Source organism: Gracilinanus agilis, chromosome 4 (assembly GCF_016433145.1).
Source record: "Gracilinanus agilis isolate LMUSP501 chromosome 4, AgileGrace, whole genome shotgun sequence".
NCBI classification, from domain to species: domain Eukaryota; kingdom Metazoa; phylum Chordata; class Mammalia; order Didelphimorphia; family Didelphidae; genus Gracilinanus; species Gracilinanus agilis.
Genome location: NC_058133.1, coordinates 289,829,231 through 289,847,431, shown reverse-complemented (window position 1 = coordinate 289,847,431; position 18,201 = coordinate 289,829,231). Strand labels below are relative to the sequence as shown.

Sequence of the window (18,201 nt, the reverse complement as noted above, 5' to 3'; positions counted from 1 at the left end):
CTCCTGTGTCAATTTGAAAAACAGTTCTGCTTGGTTTTTGCTTGGTTATCTCCTTAGCTTCTAAAGATTTAATGATATTCTCTCTGCAGTTAACTCCAAAATCAGTATATCCAGCTGTAAGTATAATTCCTCTAATCAGCTTCATAAGTTTATAAGACACCAAGTCTTTTTCTGAAAGCCCTTCTGCCTATAGAATATAAATGTGCTCTTCGGGATCTTGTTAAAATGGCAAATGATAACTTGCTGATTCAGATCCAGTCACTGAGACTACTTAATATTTTGTCATCTTAGCAAGATAACAATACACAGCCTTAACATTGCTACACAAATCTAGTTGTGTATTATTGCTTCCAGATTTTACCCTGATATTCCTTGATAACTTGGGCATGTCAAACTCAGTATGACTAAAATGGTTTAATATTTTCTTTTAAAAATTATCCCCATTTCAAACTTCTATATCTCCTCATCACCTTCCACTTAGATTATTTCAGTGACCTCTTAACTGGTCTCCTTGACTCTACTTTTTATATCTCCAATCCAACATATCTTCACACAGCTGGCAAAGTGATATTCCTAAAATGTTTCTGAACACTTTAATCCCCATCCCGTAACTCAAGGACCATCAACAGTTTTTCTCAAGGTTAATCTACAAAATTTTAGTTTGGCATCTATTAATCCACAATAAAGATTATGTCTACTATAAAAATACTATTTGCTTTTATGTACTCCAGTCAAAATGATCTGCTAGCTATTTTTTGTATGCACATTTCAATCTTCTTCCTCCATGACTTTGTACAAGTGGTCCCTCAGATTTGGAATGTATTCCCCTTCTCACCTCCACTTAGATTTTCTAACTTCCTTCAAAGCACAGCACAAATATCTCCTATGTTAATCCATTCTGGTCCCTCTAGCCATTACCATCTTGAAATTACTCTTTGCAGTATTTAAATTTATCAACTTTATATTAACTTACTTTGTAACTTCCTCTCCTCCAAGAATAATAGCTCCTTCAGGGCAGGTTAGTTTTTGTCTTTGTATCTTCAGAACATGGTATAGCACAGGGTAAGGTACTTTAATGTTTGTTGAATTCATGCTTTAAGCTTGTTACTATTTTAAGAACCAACTCCCTCAGGGTAATGGGAATGAAATATTGCATATAATATCAGAATTGGCTGATGTATTGATTAGTATTTCCTTTTTTATTGTTAAAAGAGCTAGTTCTTTGGATGGAGCAGGGAAAGGGATACATAAATGAAGATCATATAAAAACAAAAGTTATTAATAAAATTTTAAAGAGGACTTCCGTCTCTTTATCAGGGATGTCTTAGTTATTCTTTCCATTGTGACAAAGTCAAGGCACACACTTTCAACAACTACAACAAAAACCAAAACCTTCCTTCTCCAATCCTATGTGGACCTTCAAGTTGGCTGGAGTCAGAGTAAGCAAAACACAGTTATGTTGTAGAAATGGCTAGCTAATATTTATTACAAAAGAGATCATAGTCCAGAGAGATAACTCTGAGATAAGTTTGAGAACAAAGTAGCAGAGAATATAAGGTCCAATAAAGTGAGTTAGAGAAGTTGTGAAGAGATAGGAGGCTTTTAGAGAAACTGTAAAATCTAAAGGAATGAAAAAACTTAAACAGCAAAGAGCTGTTAGGACAAAGGCATTAAGGAGGAACTCAGGACACTGGTTGAGTGCCAATTTAAAAAAAGACCCTAGGTCAAAGTACTTCTACTTTCAGAATCCAGGAGAACCAAATGGGCATTTCAAGAGATTTGGAGGAGAGGGATATCATTCACTCACCAACCATTAAGCATCCATTGTGCTTGGTAATGGGGAAGAGAGAAAAATGAGACATCCAGTAGGAATTATTATAGGATAAATATACCACAATTTGGCAATCCAAATAACTGAAGCCTAAGGCTAGACATATTTCAGCATCTCTATTTAAAGTTAACTAGAGCAAACTAGAATGGGGATCAAAGAGGTTCTTATGGTAGAGAAGACTTTAGAGATCACCTCATCCAACCTTTCATTTTTAAAATGAAGACACTACTAATTCCTTGGAAAAGTGAAGTGACGTCACTAGTTCTTACTAAGTGGGGAAGTCATAATTCAAACCCAGGGCTTCTGACTCCTAAATCTAATTCTCATCAGTTCAAAAGGAAAACTAGAAATACCTGTAAAACTTCGAAGATCTTTAAGGAAAGATAAAGATGGAGAGGGGCAAGGATTCCTGAAGGAGAATCCCTGATTTCCCAAATGATGGAAGCTGAAATTTACTCGTGATGACAGAAAATGATCCTGGGCCCAATTCTGTGGCCACATTTACCAGCCAGCAAGGATCCTCTACTCTTCCAAGAAGCCAGTCATCCTATTAGGTGCCCTCTTCTCCCATTCAAGGAATCACATCCATTACATAATCGTCTCAAAAAGAAAAAAAACAAAAACCCTAATTTATTTGGTTTAAAATATTATCAAGGCAACACCAGGCAAGGTTTTTTGAATGGCTTTCCACTTTTCCTAGACGTCCTTGCCCTTCTGCAATTTAAAAGCCAAACATTCTCTCCTGCCTTCTTGTTCATTCAAATCTTTTTCCTAAAAACTCCGTGTAGCGAGTAGCGGTCTGCCGTCCGAGCGCTGGAAACAGCCCCTCCTGCTGGGCATGCTCAGTACAAGGGTAAGGTTCTGCTAGAGCAGTAATACAATCTGGCATTCTTTGGGATTAAGACTATCTGAAAGTGTTTAGGGCAGCGGGAACTTCATTGCTGTTACTGCGCAGGCTCTTCTTTTCACGCAGGCTTATTGGGAAGAAAGCGGCTAAAACTGACGGTAGACACGTGAACTAGAGGGGACCACCCCCCTCAGCCCAACTGCTTTGGATTCTCAAATTTACAATCACGAAAGTTCTATTGTTTCAGGATTGGCCCTTAGTGACACATGACATCATAGAACTTGATTCATAGTTCGGTTTCCTATTCGCCCATCGCGCCATTGTGACGTCACAATCAGCCCACGTTTTATTGTAGGTACCCAACTCCCTCCTCTTCTCATCTTCGTGGTTCCTCCCTGCCTCGTCCCTCCCTCCCACATCCTCTTCTGCTCTAGCGTGACAGCCTGAAAGAGCCGGCTGTCCGCTCCAGCGTTTGCCGCTGCCGTAGCTGTTGCTGTTTTCGCAAAGCTGCTGCTACTCGGTCTAAGGAGGTAAGCTCTTAGCTTTAGGAAACTTCGTAGTGGAGCTTCTGTTCTGCCGTGGCAGATATTTTAAAAAAAAAAAAAATGAAGGAAGCAGAGGGGCTTGCCTTCTAGCATTACATTTTCTGTTACTGCTCTCTCAAGGCTGGACCGAGCTTGAGAATGGTTTATCTTATGAATGCAGCTGTTCCCGCTTCACCACTGTAGGCTGGAAGAGGTATGTTTTCTTTCGGTCGCCTTCTGGGGCATGGAAAAGTATGCCTTTTTGGAAGGTGCTTGAACTGGGGGTAGATTTTGTAGGTTCTCGCCATCCTCCCTCCCCAATCCTTTATTTTACTCCGATCTTATTCAAAGAAGAGTTTTCCCCCACCGATGCCTGTCGCACCTGTTAGGCTAGTGGAAACGAGTACAGGCTGATTTTCCCCACCTAACATTCTGTGTGGATGCACGGACTCTGCAAGGAGACCTAAATGCGGGGCGGAGTAGATAGGGTTCTCTGTGGTAGGTCTCTCTATGGTTGTTGGCTGACCGGGTTTGGATGGATTCTCTGAGGTCGGGAGAGCTGTTGCTGCTGCGGCTTCCGTTTGGGTGGATTTACAAATGTTGAAGGAGGGTTTTTTTGTTTGTTTTGTTTTGTTTTTTGAGTAGGATTTCCCCTGCTGTGGTCATCTTGAGACAAAAAAAAAAAAAAAAAAAAAAAAAATCGGCTCCTTGAGTCCATTTCTGCTCCCCAGGCCACGAAAAGAGGCGGCTGTTAGGTTTCATGATTTAATCTCCTTAGCAAACCAAGCTGGGCTTTAGAGGGTGTCTGTCTGTTTGTCGGTGTGTGTCTGTGTGTGCGCGTGCCTGTGTATGCAGCCCTTCCCCCAGGACCAGGGTGGAAAAGATTGCTTTCCTGGGACTGCTTTGGTTTTATTAAAACCAGAAAGGAATGGCTTTCAAACCTTGCGATGAGTGGTGAGACGGGTGAGACTGGCTGAAGAGGCAGGGTGGCTCCAAGGGAGCGGCAAAGGCAGCCTTTTAGGGAGGTAGGAAGCGAAGAGCCTCGCTGCCGACCCCGTCTACCCCCCAACATCAGCCCATGAGAGCGGCGGGAGCTGGTTGGCTGCGTGCATGAGCCTAGAGCAGACTACCTCTAGGGAGAGAGGAAGGGGTGGGAAGGAAGGGTTGCTCGGAAACTTGAGTACAGGATGGTGAGGGGGCTAGGGAAGGAGGGAAACAGAGAGGAGGAGTGTGTCTTTTTTACTTTGTAAGGAAAACAGCTTATTTAGCGTTTTCCTTCAAACATCATTTCCTTCCCTTCTTCCCTCTTCCCCTGCCAAAAATCCCGTTTACTAGATCTTTTAAGAGTCTTGAGTCTTGTACTAGTTGAGTACTATTGCGAGTTAAGGGTGAAAATTACCCCCTTTCAGTTGTGAGTTAACTTCACCTCACAGCTCCAGGTGGCAAATCTGTAGTATAGTGTGTATTGCCCAAATCAGGTCACAGGAATCCGTACAACTGAGAAATTCGGTGAGTGGTTTATTTGCCGGGTGGGAAGGGATAGGCGGAGTTGCGAATTCCGGGGACTGGCTTGGTGGTGGAGACATACTTAACTGGATCAGTTACAGGAAGGGCTGTATTAGAGTTAAAAAGACGGAAGAGCTGCAACATTGCAACTTGGTCCTTTCAACCTTGCAGATGTCTTGTTTCTCGATGTTGACCAAAAAGTTAAGATTTAACTATTAATTTTTCATTGGCCTTTTGGGGAGTAGCAGGTAAATTAATTTTCTTTTTATGCCTTAAATGGGGAGCACATTTTAAAAGATCTGGGAGTTTAGTTCATTGAGCCAACATTTGTACAGAAGCTGAAAAAAAACACCAAAAAAACCTAAACCAAACCCTAAAGCAATCTTAAAACTTCAGTAAGAAGGGGTTATAATGTACACCTCATAGAAGGCAAAAACCCAGTTGTACTCTGTTCTGGTCAGACTACGTATGGATTTTTGAGTTCAATTCTGGGTACCACAGTTTAGATAGGATACTTGACAAACAACAAGCGGAATGATGAGGAGAAATAAAAGGAAACCAAGAACAGAAAGATCAGTTGAAAGAATCAGAAATATTTAGCTTGGAAAAAAGACTTGAGAAGGGACATGTTCGCTAAGTGAGGCACTTATTAAGATTGTCATGGAGAAAAGAAATCAGACTTGTTCTCCCTGGTTCTAAAAGAATAAAAAAAAAAAATCAGTTTGTCAGACACTCCCTGAGATAATCCAGAAAAGTATCCCCATGAGAATCTCTACTTTGGGATATGATCTGACTTCCTTTCTATTGCTTAGGTATTTGTCTCTTCTCCTTTTTTTTTTTTTTTTTTTTTTTGTCCTCAGGCCAAAAAAAAACCACAAAAAACCCCAAAACCCCAGGTCAACAATTATCTATAAATTTTTAATTAAATATTTCACCTGAAAGTGAAACAAAAATATCCTAAGATTACTGATTCTCTTGAAAAATGTATATATATAGTGACTTAACAAAACTTCTCCATCCTTCTCATTTTTTATAAAGTTAAAACTTAAAGACTCTTAATTGGAGAGTAAGGGTTGGAGGGGGAGAATTACATGAACTTTTTTTCAAAGCTACTCTTAGAGGTTCATGATTCAGAGGGTTTGTTAAGAAAGCTAGGTTTAATTGGATTTCTTCACCTCTCTGAATCTCCTTTGGCAGATAAAATTAAAAAGACCTTATCTTTTTTTTGCCTCTCGGTATTTGTAGAAGACTGTAGTTACTCATCTTTTCTAGTATGAAGACCATTGAACTAGGAGGACATGGGTTTCTGATCATAGCTTTGCCACTAACTGTACCCTGAGTTTGGTTACTTCACTGTGCTGGGTTAATTTGTTCAAGTGTAAAATAAAAGGGTTAGAATAGGATTATCTTCTAAGTCCTTTCTAACTCTAAGACTGTCTGATACCACCTTTTTAATCTTTCTTGCTCTCTGGTGTCTCTATCTGGCATTTGTTCTGCACAGTTTTCTCTCCTCATTCACCCTTTTGTCTACCAATCTGAATTAGGCAGCTCAAAGTGGAAGTTTATTTTTTTTACATTGCAACTTGTCTTGGGCCTGAGGACAGATAAGATTTCACATATCAGCCTCAAAACATGAAATTTTGTAGTTATCTATGGTTCCTTATCCTTTGGGTTTTAAGATCCATTCCAAATGAAGTTTTTTCCCTTTGGGCGGTTTGACTATATCTTCATTTCTCTATTTTGGCTGGATCTTGGCAATGACTAAATCTACATTTTTGTCTCCAGTGCATGGAAGGAAATTATTTTCTTTGTCTGCTATTTTAGTCTTGTGCTTCTCAAATGTGTTGCCATCCTTCCTCCCCTCACCCCCCCTACCCCCAATATTTCACCAAATGCTTCTCCCCTCAAATTATCTAGGCCTATCCCTCTTTCTCTTGTCTGCTTTTTTTGTTGTTTGCTACTGAAAACATATCGCCTCACTCACATAGTGAGTGAGAGACACATGGGGTCTTTCAGTACAAATGAAACCTGAAGGATTATCCCCAACAAGTAATCAGTCATCCAGCTTTCACTTAAAGACTTGAAGCCAATTGATTACCTGTAGAGGGAGCCCTCTGTACTTTTCGATAGCCCTTATTGTTAAGACTTTTTGACTGAAGGCAGGAGACTTGGGTTCAAATTCTGTTTCTCACACACTTGTGAGACCTGGAAAAAGTTACTTAATCTCCAAATCCCAGTTTTCTTTGCTGTGAAAAGCTCATCACTTCTAGGGGTCATGGTCAGGAAAAAGGGTTTTCAGACTTTAAAGTGTTATATAAATCTGAGTTGTCTATTATAATTCATTAAATCAAACCTTAATATGCTCCCTTGAAGCTTCCATCCAATACCTCTTGTTCCCATATTTAGTTCCAGGTAAAGTCTATTTAAGCTTTTTTCTACAGTGATAGCTTTTTAAGCCCTTCAGTACAACTTAAGCCCTCCCTGAATTTTTTCTCCTCATTTCCTTTAGCTTTTCTTTCTGTGATGGTTTCCATTTCCCTCACCAATTAAATATTCTATCTGACTGTGTCTAGAGCTAAACACAAAATTCTAGATATGGTCTGACCATGGCAGAGTCCAGTGGCCTATTACTTTTTATGAGCTCAGTTCTTTACCTCTCTTAATGTAGCTTAAAATTGCTTTAGTTTTTTTAGCTTCAACAATTAATAAGTAAGCATTAAAGCACCCTACTATGTGCAGGCACTAGGGATTCATTTGTAAAAAATGAAATAATGTCAGTGTTGACATTGGCTTTGCAGCCCACTAAAATCCATAACTTCTCCATAGCCAGCTTGTATTTTTGAACCCCAAGTGTTTAAAACTTTATATTTATATTATTACATTTAATCTTATATCCAGCCCATCATTACAACCTGCCAACATTTTTGGATTCTTACTTCATCATTTGGTGTTGGGTATCCCTTCCAGCATTGAGTCTTCTTTTTAATTTCCATCTTGCTCTCCAAAAATCAATATGCTATTTGGCTATATTCCTTTTAAAATAGGACTTTCTATGCTTGGAACATCCCTTATCCATCCTTACCCATATTCTTTCTCCATCTCCTAAAAATTCCTTCATATACTTCAAATATTTATTTTCTAAGCAATAAAAGGCAAAAGGCAGTTGGGGTAGCTCAGTGAACTGAGAGCCAGGCTCAGAATCAGGATGTCCTGGGTTCAGATCTGGCCTCAGACACTTCCTAGCTGTATGACCCTGGGCAAGTCACTTAACCCCCATTGCCTAGCTCTTAACCATTCTTTTACCTTGGAACTAAAACACAGTATTGATTCTAAGAGGCAAGATAAAGGTTTAAGTAATAATGATGATGATGATGATGATGATGATGATAATAATAATAGGCAGATTGTGTTTTACTTTTTTAATGCTAGTACTATGTATCAACATGGCTATCAAAGTTCATATATTTTATTCACAATATATCTCTTAGAAAAGTTTTCACTTATATAGTTTTGTCCTTTTTTTAGATTTTATGTGTATCTATATCATTCTTCTCTTTAGAAGTAGATTCTTATAAACTTCATGAAAAAAATGAGAGTATTGCTATACCATTTTTATTCATCATAGTAAATATATGAACCTTGTTGGTTTGACACATAGTTCACATTTCTCTCTGTGTCTTAAATAAAATCCAAATGTGATCTATGGTCTGTGTAATTCAATATACATTCTACATATGCTTAATTTATCATTTTAATATAAACCTATATCTCACTGAAACCAGAGTTAGCTTTGGGCTTTTGTAGGTATGGGGCTTTTGGATGTTTGACTTGTTTTATGTCTTCCCATGCAGAGATGTCATACACAGATTCATTCAGCAAAAATTTTCTTCCTGTGTATATAAGATTACCGAGCTAAGGTAGAAAAGAGGACCCCCATATTCTTGGGAGATAGGTTCTGAGCCCTACCATGGATGATTGAAAATGCAGATATAATCGAACACATGCTCTGCCCTCTTAGGTATGTATTCTCTCTTGTAGCCTCCCACATCACCCCCCAAAACCCTCAGAAATTGAAAGTGAACATAAAAGTGGGGTACCAGACCTAACCTCCTGACCTCCCGTTAGCAGAAAACAAGACTGAGGATAAGAGGTCCCCACTGCATTTTAGGAAAGGTTAAAACTAGGATGGTGGGAGTTCATTGGAAAGATTTCTTGAGATCAGGAAAAGCACTTTTGAAAAACTTTAAAATGGATGTTATTTTCATAATTTTTTATAATTTTTAACTGGGGGTGAGGAGAGGTGAGGCTTTGTAAGCTGAGGGAGAATTATGTAACAGTAGCATGGAGGAAGGCAAACGTATGGTATGTTCTGGAAGAATTAGCTTGGTTTGGTAGAGTTTGAAGAGGAGAAGTGACATGAAGCAGGCACTCCTTGAATTCTAAGCTAAGACATTTGTTTGGCCTTTATTTGGTTGGGAGATGAAAGCCATTGAAAGCTTTTGAACTAGAGACTGACCTGACCATTGGATGCCCTTTGGGGAAATTTACTTATTACAGTGAGGTGTGAAATAAATTGGGTGATGGAAGATGGAGAAGTGGTAGAGGGGCTATGTACTAGCAAGCATTTATTAAGCACCTCTGTATGTGTTAGGCACTGAGGAGAAGGCAGCATGGCGTAGTAGAGAGGTCAGGAGGACTGGGGTAAGGAAGACACTTGGGTTCAATCCTGCTTTGTGACTAGGCAGTTTACTTAAATTCTCTGCCTCAGTTTCTACATCTGTAAAATGACAGAATTGGACTTGGTCTCTAAGGTTCCTTCTAGCTCTGCATCTATGATCCTTTGAAGATAATCTCTCTCCTCTGGCTTAAGGTCTGTCTTGGAGAGAGATTCTGTACCTACATGTCTATGTTAAGACAAAGCAATTGGGGGTGGGAACAGGAAAAACACCATTAGCTAGGAAATTAGGAATTACCTTGTTTAGAAGGTGATATTTGATTTGAGCCTTCAGAGAAATTGGGAATTCTGCAGAAACAGTTGAGGAAGGAGGAGGACATTCCCTCTAATTGAAGGTAGAGCCCTACACTCCTTTTAAGAAAAGGAACAAATCTGACATTTCCTCAGATATCACCTCATTTCATACCCACCTGCCCCCAAATTAGACTCTTTTGGCTTCTCCACCCTGTCCAAGTACTTCCTCCCCCTTCTCAAAGACCAACTTTGTCCTATGCTGGTAGATTTCTCCCATTAAATTGTACTGCCTTTTTCAGACTTGTATACCCATGACTTAGCACCATGCCTGGAAGATAGTAGGTGCTTAATAAGTGTTTAGTGAATATCTTTGAGTTAAGTAAGGGGGGGATACATGGCTGTACATTTCGTGAAGGATGGAGTGTACAGGGCAGAGACCATTAGGAGTCTCTTGCAATGGTACAGGTCAGAGGTGATGAGGTCCTGAACTACAATGGGGGTTAGATGAGTGCAGAGAATGGGACATACCTCAGAGATAGGGATAGGAATGACAAGATTTGGCAATTAAATGGATATGTGGAGTGAGAGTAAGAATTCAAGCATGACTGAGATTAGAAAGCTGATGGTGCCCTTAATAGAAATAGGGAAGTTCAAAAGGAGGGTTGGGTTTGTAGAGAAAGACAATGAGTTTAGTTTTGAAAGAGTTGAACTTGGTACAGTGGTCTTAGTGTAAGGAAGATTTGTTCATATTCTGTCTCAGATGCTTTCTTAGCTGTGTGATTAAGCAATTTACTTATCTTCTGACAGTTTCCTCTAAAAGATGAGGAAAATAATAGTACTGATCTTAAAAGGTTGTAAGGTTTAAATGGGATAATATATGTGAAGTGCTTTGTAAACTTCAGAGCACTATATCAAATGCTAGCTTTTATTGCATATACGCCGATGGTATTTCTAGTTGAAAATGTCCAGGAGGCAGCCTATTGGTGCAATGAGGGCCAGAAATATAGATCTAGGAGGCCTTAGCATAGATACAATAATTAAACCCATGGGAACTGATGTGTGATTACCAAGAAAGGGAAAAAAAAGGGCCTAGGACAAAGCTTTGGAGTGCGCTCACAGTTGGGTAGGTAAGGACAGCTAGTTGTTGTAGTAGATAGAACACCAGGACTGGAGTCAGAAAGACTCGAGTTCAAATTCAGCCTCAGACACTTACTAGTTGTGTGATCTTCAGCAGGGTATTTAATCCTGTTTGCCTCAATTTCCTCATCTATCAAATGAGCTTGAGAAGGAAATGGCAAACCAGTCTAGTCTCTTTGTCAAGAAAACCCCAAATGGAGTCATGAAGTCAGATACGACTGAATGACTAAACAACACCATACACACAGGTGGCAAGTTGTAGATGATGATCCTACTATCACACCATTCCAGGCCATGACAATGAAAGTCTTAAGCTGTGGTTGGGATGCCAAGAATGGAATATTAACAGTGACGTTAAAGATAGTGTGAAAAAAATAATCCACAGGATTTTTTCAGTTGATTAGATGTAAGGGGAGGGGGGGTGGTAAGGGATAAGGGAAGACTATCTAGATTTTGAACCTCATTAAGTGAGAGAATGGTCATGCCACTAACAGATATACCGAGGTCAGTGGGGAGGTCTGGTTGGTCTCATTCGAGGTTGGAAGTGTGTGGTGGAGGGAGGTGATTACAGTTTTGAATATGTTGAATATGAGTTGCTGGTTGGATACGGCCAGCAGGATGTTGGAAATGTAACTCTGAAACTCAGGAGACTGGTCTCAGCTTCCAAATCGAATGCCCTCTTCTCCCCTAGTATTCCTATTCATCATATCCCTCTTGCTTTTCTTCTCCTCTCTGTCATCATCATCTTTAACAGTAGTTATTTTTTTCTGTAGATCCATCATACTGAGTTGGAAGAATCTCACAAAGCCCCAGTTCTTGTGTTTGTTTTCTCTTTCTCTCAGAGTTCTCCTTCTCTTTGTCACGTCCTCTGTCCTGGACACTCTTACATGGGGAACTTTTTTTTTTTAATTAAAAGAAAAAATTACTTGTCCAAACAATTCTGTAATTTGGCTTAAGCCACAGAAAATCAATGGAGTGTTAAGACCTGGAGAGTACCTTTAGATTTATCTATTCTAACTCTCTCAGTGTTTTTTTCTTTTACTTGAGTAAACAGAGAAGTTAAACATCCATTAAAATGTAAGGCCCTTCAGGCCTGTTTCCATTTTGTCATTGTATCCCTCCTTCTTAGTACCCAATGCCTTGTACACAGTAGCACTGGAGAAATGTTAATTGTATTGAAGTAACTTCTTCATAGCCACATAGCCTTAGCAAATGCCAGTAATGGCATATCTTGACTTCCAGTCTTTCTACTGTGCCATAAATGCCTCCATGATAAAAATAATCTTAAGAATTTACATTTCAAAATGTTGGTTTACATAAGCATGTAGAGCATAGGTTCTAGGCACATGCTTCCAAATCATTGTCTGACTAATAGGTTAAGTCCACAGAAAACACATGACTTGCTACATTTCCTTTCAGAGTTCGTGGTGACCGGGATGCTGTCCCACACAAGCCTCCATTCGGTATATTATCTTGCCCAATATCAAGCTGGCCAGCTGCTCTCTCCAGAGTAACAAGTAAAAGGGAAATACCACTTTCAGAGCCTCTCCTCTGCCACACTGAGTTGACCTGGGAGCTGGGCTCAGATGTAAAGAGGGGACTTAACATATGCCTACCAAGTTCACTTCTGAGTAAAGTCTCGAAGAACAGAAGCCCAAGATATGAAGGGAATTAAAGAAAAAAAATTACAAAGGAATGTGGTTTAGCTCTACCAGACCCCAAACTGTATTGTAAAGCAGCACCCATCAAAACAATCTGTTACTGGCTAAGAAAAATGGGAATAGATTAGGCATTCAGTATACAGTAGTAAATGACCCTAGTAACTTAATGTTCCACCAACCCAGAGATCCAAACTGCTGGGGAAACTGGAAAACAATATGGCAGAAACAAGGCAGAGACCCATACTCATGCCATATGTCAAGGTAAAGTCAAATGGAGACATGATTTACAAATAAAGGGTGAGGGTGGGAGGGCAGCTGGGTGGCTTGGCTTGAGAGCCAGACCCAGAGATAGGACGTCCTGGGTTCATATTTGGACTTAGATATTTCCTAGTGGTGTAAGACCTGGGCAAGTCACTTGACCCCCATTGCCTAGCTCTTACTGCTCTTTTGCTCTTAGAACCAGTACATTATGTTGTTTCTGAAACTGATGGTAAGGGTTTTTTAAAAGAGAAAGAAAGGGTGAGATCAAGCAGATTAGATGAGCATGAAAGAGTTTGCCTGTCAGATCAATGAATAAAGGGGACAGACCTTAGAGATGGAGGTAGAAATGACAAGATTTGGCAATTAAATGGATATAAAAGACATAGAGAATATATTACAAGATGTAAAATAGTTAACTTTGACTAAATTAAATTTGAAAGATTTTGCACAAAGCCATTACCACCATGATTAGAAGGAAAATGACAAACTAGTAAACAAAATTTATAGTAAATATCTCAGGCAATGACTTCATTTCTCAAATATATAGAGAACTAAGTTAAGTTTATAAGAATAAAGACTTTCCCCAGCTGACAAATGGTGGGTTAAAGGATATGAACGGAAAATTCCCAGATGACAAAATTAAGACTATCTTTAGTCATATGAAAAAATGTTCCACATGATTAAAGAAATGCAAATTAAAACAACTTTGAGATACTACTTCTCACCCATCAGATTGGCTAATATGACGAAGAAAGGAAAATGATAAGTGTTGGATGGGATGTGTAAAATTTTGGGACTCCAATGCACTGCTGAGTGGAGTTGAGAACTGATCCAATCATTTTGGAGAGCAATTTAGAATCATGCCAAAAGGGCCATAAAACTGTGCATATCCTTTGACCTGAAAGGGACTTATTTGTACAGAAATATTTATAGCAACTCTTTTGTGGTGGCAAAGAACTGGAAACAGAAAGGATGTCCATCCATTGGGGAATGGCTGAACAAGTTGTGGTCTCTGATCATAATGGAATATTATTAATAGTACCATAAGAAATGATGAACAAGATGATCACTTTAAGCTTGGAAAGATTTATATGAAGTGATACAAAGTGAAATGAGTTGAACCAGGATAACATTGTACACAGTAACAACAATAAAGTAGTGATCACCTGTGGATAATTTAACTATTATCAGCAATGCAAGGATCTAGAACAACTCCAAGGGACTTAGGACAAAGAAGTCTGCCCACTTCCATAGAAGGAACTGTTGAACCATTTTTCACTTTATTTCCTCCACGAATTTTTTCCTCTGATGTAAGCAAAATGTCTTCTTTCACAGCATGTGGCAAACATGGAAATATATATTGTATGACGGCACATATATAACCTGTATCATTGTTGTCTTGAGGAGGGAGGGAGAGAACATGGATTACAAAATGTCAGAAAACAATGATTAAAAATTGTATAGATATGTAATCTGTAAAAAAGGGGAAGACAGTTATGGAGGATTTTTGAGCAATGCTATGGCATCTGGTGTTATCATTCTTCAGTGCCTTAATTTTGCAAAGCAGTTCATTGTTTTTGCTTCAGGATTGTTTAATAGGAAGAGAAAAGAGACTGATTTTATTACTTGAAGGTTCCAGATTAGATTAGTAAATAAAACATAGGTAAAATACAGCCTTTGGGTTTCTTTTTTTTTTTAAGTAAATTTTTATTTTTTAAATTTAAAACCTTACCTTCAGTCTTGGAGCCAATACCAAGGCAGAAGAGCCATAAGGGCTAGGCAATGGGGGTCAAGTGACTTGCCCAGGGTCGCACAGCTGGGAAGTGTCTGAGGCCAGGACCTCCCGTCTCAAGGCCCGGCTCTCAATCCACTGAGCTACCCAGCTGCCCCCTGGGTTTCTTTTTAATAAAGAGTAAACTTCAAAATTTCACAGTATGTTAGTTTTAAAGATTTATTTTTGTTTTGTTTGGTAATTTTCAGAGCATAACCTTGTATTTCCTTATTCTATTTATACTAGTCATTTAGGTTAAAAGCAAAATTAATAAAAAATAAGTTAAAAAAAGAAACTCATTGCTGAATAGTTAGTTAGAAAAGTAGCAGGCTGCTACAACAGGCTTTTCTAAAAGGAAATTTTCTTTCCCAGTGATGTATATTGTACATGAAAAAGAAAAAAGATCTGACCTAATTTGAAGTTTCCACTCCATAGTAGAACACAACCACCTGACTAGTCTCTAAATGCTATCATTCCCAAGCTGTTCAACTCCTACTGAACTATGGCATGTTCCCACTGTGGGAACATTTTTAGTTGATTTGTGTCTATTTGTTTTTATAATTACATGGGCCTTGTATCAAAAAACTATCTGACTGGTACATTTTTAGAAACATGAAATAGCCAACCAAATTCCATACCTCCTCTAGCTGAGCTACAGCTGGGTGCTTTTTGAAAAGAAGAGCCATTGCTGCTAGAGGGGAATATAATTAAGCTCAGTAGAGACCTTTGCTCTTGTTTTCTGGTTAGAGTTTTAAGTGGCTGGAATTTAGGGGATATGTGTTTAGTTATTTTTTAAGTCAACTCTTCATGATCCCTTTTTTGGTTTGTTTTCTTGACAAAGATAACTGGAGTAGTTTGCCATTTCCTTCTGCAGCCCATTTTACAGATAAGGAAATTGAGGCAGACAGGGTTAAGTGACTTGCCTTGGGTCACACAGCTTTAGGGGAGAGCATTTCTGTTTAGAATGATTGCATAGACCCTAAAGGAGAGAATAACAGCTTTCTCAAAACAGCTGTGGTTATGAATATAGACTATAGAATTAAACTCTACCCATCCAGTTCAGTATAATATCTGTTACTTTCTCCCTACCTTCATGAATTTCCATCTTCCTATTATTCACCCTCAAAAAAAGTATATTGTAAAAAATTTTTCCTGATCTTCTGTTATTATTATAGTATCATAGATTAGGAATGGATCTCGTTGATGATTTAGTGCAATCCCATGGTATTACAGATAAAGAAACTGAAGTTTGGAATGATAAAATAATTTATCTAAGAACACATAGCTTTTAAGCAGCAGAATATCAACTCTTCCAACTCTAGATCTGGTGCTCCTTCAATGCCAGGAATTATTTCTGTGAAGTGATTGTTAAGAAATTCTCCTTCCCCAAGGAATAGTTCTCAGGATGCCAAATTCAGTAATTATTCATTTGCTTCCCTAGGGTGTGATAGCTGTCTGGTGTGCTTATCCCTATGGGTAGTGTTCAGGGTACCTCTGCTTCTATTTTTGGCATTCATTGCATTGCTCCACTATAGAAGAAATGAACTTTTGGAAGAAAATTGGTAGATGCTTCCCTTTATTTTACCTGATCTCAGTTTTTTGTAAATGGAGTTCAGTGCAAATGGCTTCTTCAGCTTTGCGCTTACATCTTTTAAGTGATAATTATTTAGACTAGAAGCTTTGGGAAGGTAGGGCAGTCCTTATGGTGTATCCCTATTACAGCAGCCTAGTCAATTGTGTGAGAAGCTCTGTGAGGTCCAGTAGAAAAGAGTCTTGTACCATATACTCTCTCTTGAACCTCAGTTTCCTTCTTTGTAAAAATGAAGATAATGCCTTTGTGTAGGATTCTTTAGAATCTAATGAGACCTTATCCACATATATAAGTGTTTTACAGATGTAAAGTATTAAATGGAGATGGTGATAAAATAATCTTTTTATCTTTAAGTAGCGTTTTAAGCAGTTGGGCTGAATTCTACCTTGAAAGCTATATACTCAATTTCTCTTAGAGTGGCTCATTGGTTCTAGGCTGCAGGTTCTGGAGGTATCCACACACTATAGACATTTAGAGGAAGTCTGTTGACTGGATTCTTTGTGGAGAAATTTTAGGATGAGGAGGATGAATTGCACAGGATGAGGTTGAGACTTAAACTGGTGTGAGACCTCAAATTGACAAGAATACATATCTATGGAAGTTTTAGAGTGTGTGTGTATGTGTGTATATGAATGTAGATTTAAAGTCTCTTCTGCCTTCTCCCCTAATCCCTAACCCTTAGTTTTGGGCTGTTTGCATTTCTTTCTCATCCTTTCCTCTCTTTTTCTATTGAGTTTGTATAGATCTTTTGATAATATTTTATCAATATTTTGAATTTTTTTATACCTTTCAAAATTTCCCAGGGCCTCTGATTGTTTCCTTTTGATTGTAGAAATAGGGGGAGCTCTGACCAAATTGCCAGTGGGAAAAACTCTATGGCTTTGGCTTTGCAAAGTTCCATTCCTTTGTCTTAAAAATCTCATTTATAATAAATAAATATCTTCTCATCTGTGGCATTGTAGACTCGGGGGGGGGGGGAAGTACCAAACTAGACTGCTCTTCTTTCTCTCCATACTTAATACATACATACGTATTCATAGATATGTTGTAATTTTCAGTTTTCTGAGACTTGGTGACACCTTGGGGGAGGGGGGAAGGGGCTTCTTAGCAAAGATACTAGAGTAGTTTGCCAATTCCTTTTCCAGTTCATTTTACAAATAAGGAAATTGAGGTTAAGTAACTTGCCCATGGTCATACTGCTAGTAAGGGTCTAAGGCCAGATTTGAACTCAAGATGTCTTCCTTATTCTCTTCCCAGATGTGTAGATTATCTACACACACACACACACACACACACACACACATCTTCAGCCTGAAGAAGTTGACAGTATTGTTATGATGGACAGACTGTATTTACTCAATTTTTGCATAACTTATACTTATTTAACATGTCTTTAAATCTTTTTAACTTAAAATTTATTCTGTCCAATTTTCTCATTTCAGCCTTCAATATAACATCCACTTTGTTTCAGGCACTATACTAAGTGCTATAACAAAACCTTTGTAACAAATATACAAAATCAAAACAAATTCCAGCAAAAAAAAAAATACAGTCCCAAACTGTATGCCTCCCTGTGATAAGGAGGGAGCTTTCCTTTGTCCCCTGCAATCGTGGTTGATAATTACACTGGTCAGAGTTCTTTAACTGCTTAATATGTTGATATCATATAAATTGCTTTCCTTCGTACAAATGTTCACTTCATACAAATCTTCCCAGGTTTCTCTTTTTATGATTTTTTTTCTTACAGCACACTAGCATTCTGTTGCATTCTATGAATGTGAATGTGCCATAATTTCTTCATCTATTCTTCAATTGATAACATAATATCTCCTTAGTTTCCAGGTCTTTGCCACTACTGAGAGTTAGAATAAAGATTTTTCTCATAGTAACACCTGAAGAATTTAACTGTTGTTATAATGGCCAGATTATGCTCAAAAAATTAATTCTATAATATACTAGGCAGATTTTCTATGAATTTGACATCTGACAAGATGGTGCAATGGATAGAGCACCTGGCCTGGAGTCAGGAAGACCTGAGTTCAAATCTAGCCTCAGACACATATTAACTGTGTGATCTCGGTAAATCACTTCACCCTATTTGCC

The 18,201-nt window shown here is 38.5% G+C and overlaps 1 protein-coding gene across 2 annotated transcripts in view; it reads left to right on the top strand.

Annotated features, from left to right (window-relative positions):
• The first annotated feature begins 3,082 nt into the window (after positions 1–3,082).
• ELOVL5 (ELOVL fatty acid elongase 5) overlaps positions 3,083–18,201 on the top strand; it is a 108,322-nt gene continuing 93,203 nt past the window's right edge. The window contains exons 1-2 of one of the 2 annotated variants that reach the window (XM_044675864.1): positions 3,083–3,208; positions 3,344–3,416. The gene's annotated coding sequence lies outside the window, so the exon portion shown is untranslated. The remainder of the gene's footprint in view (positions 3,209–3,343; positions 3,417–18,201) is intronic. The other variant, XM_044675863.1, reaches the window with a different exon arrangement.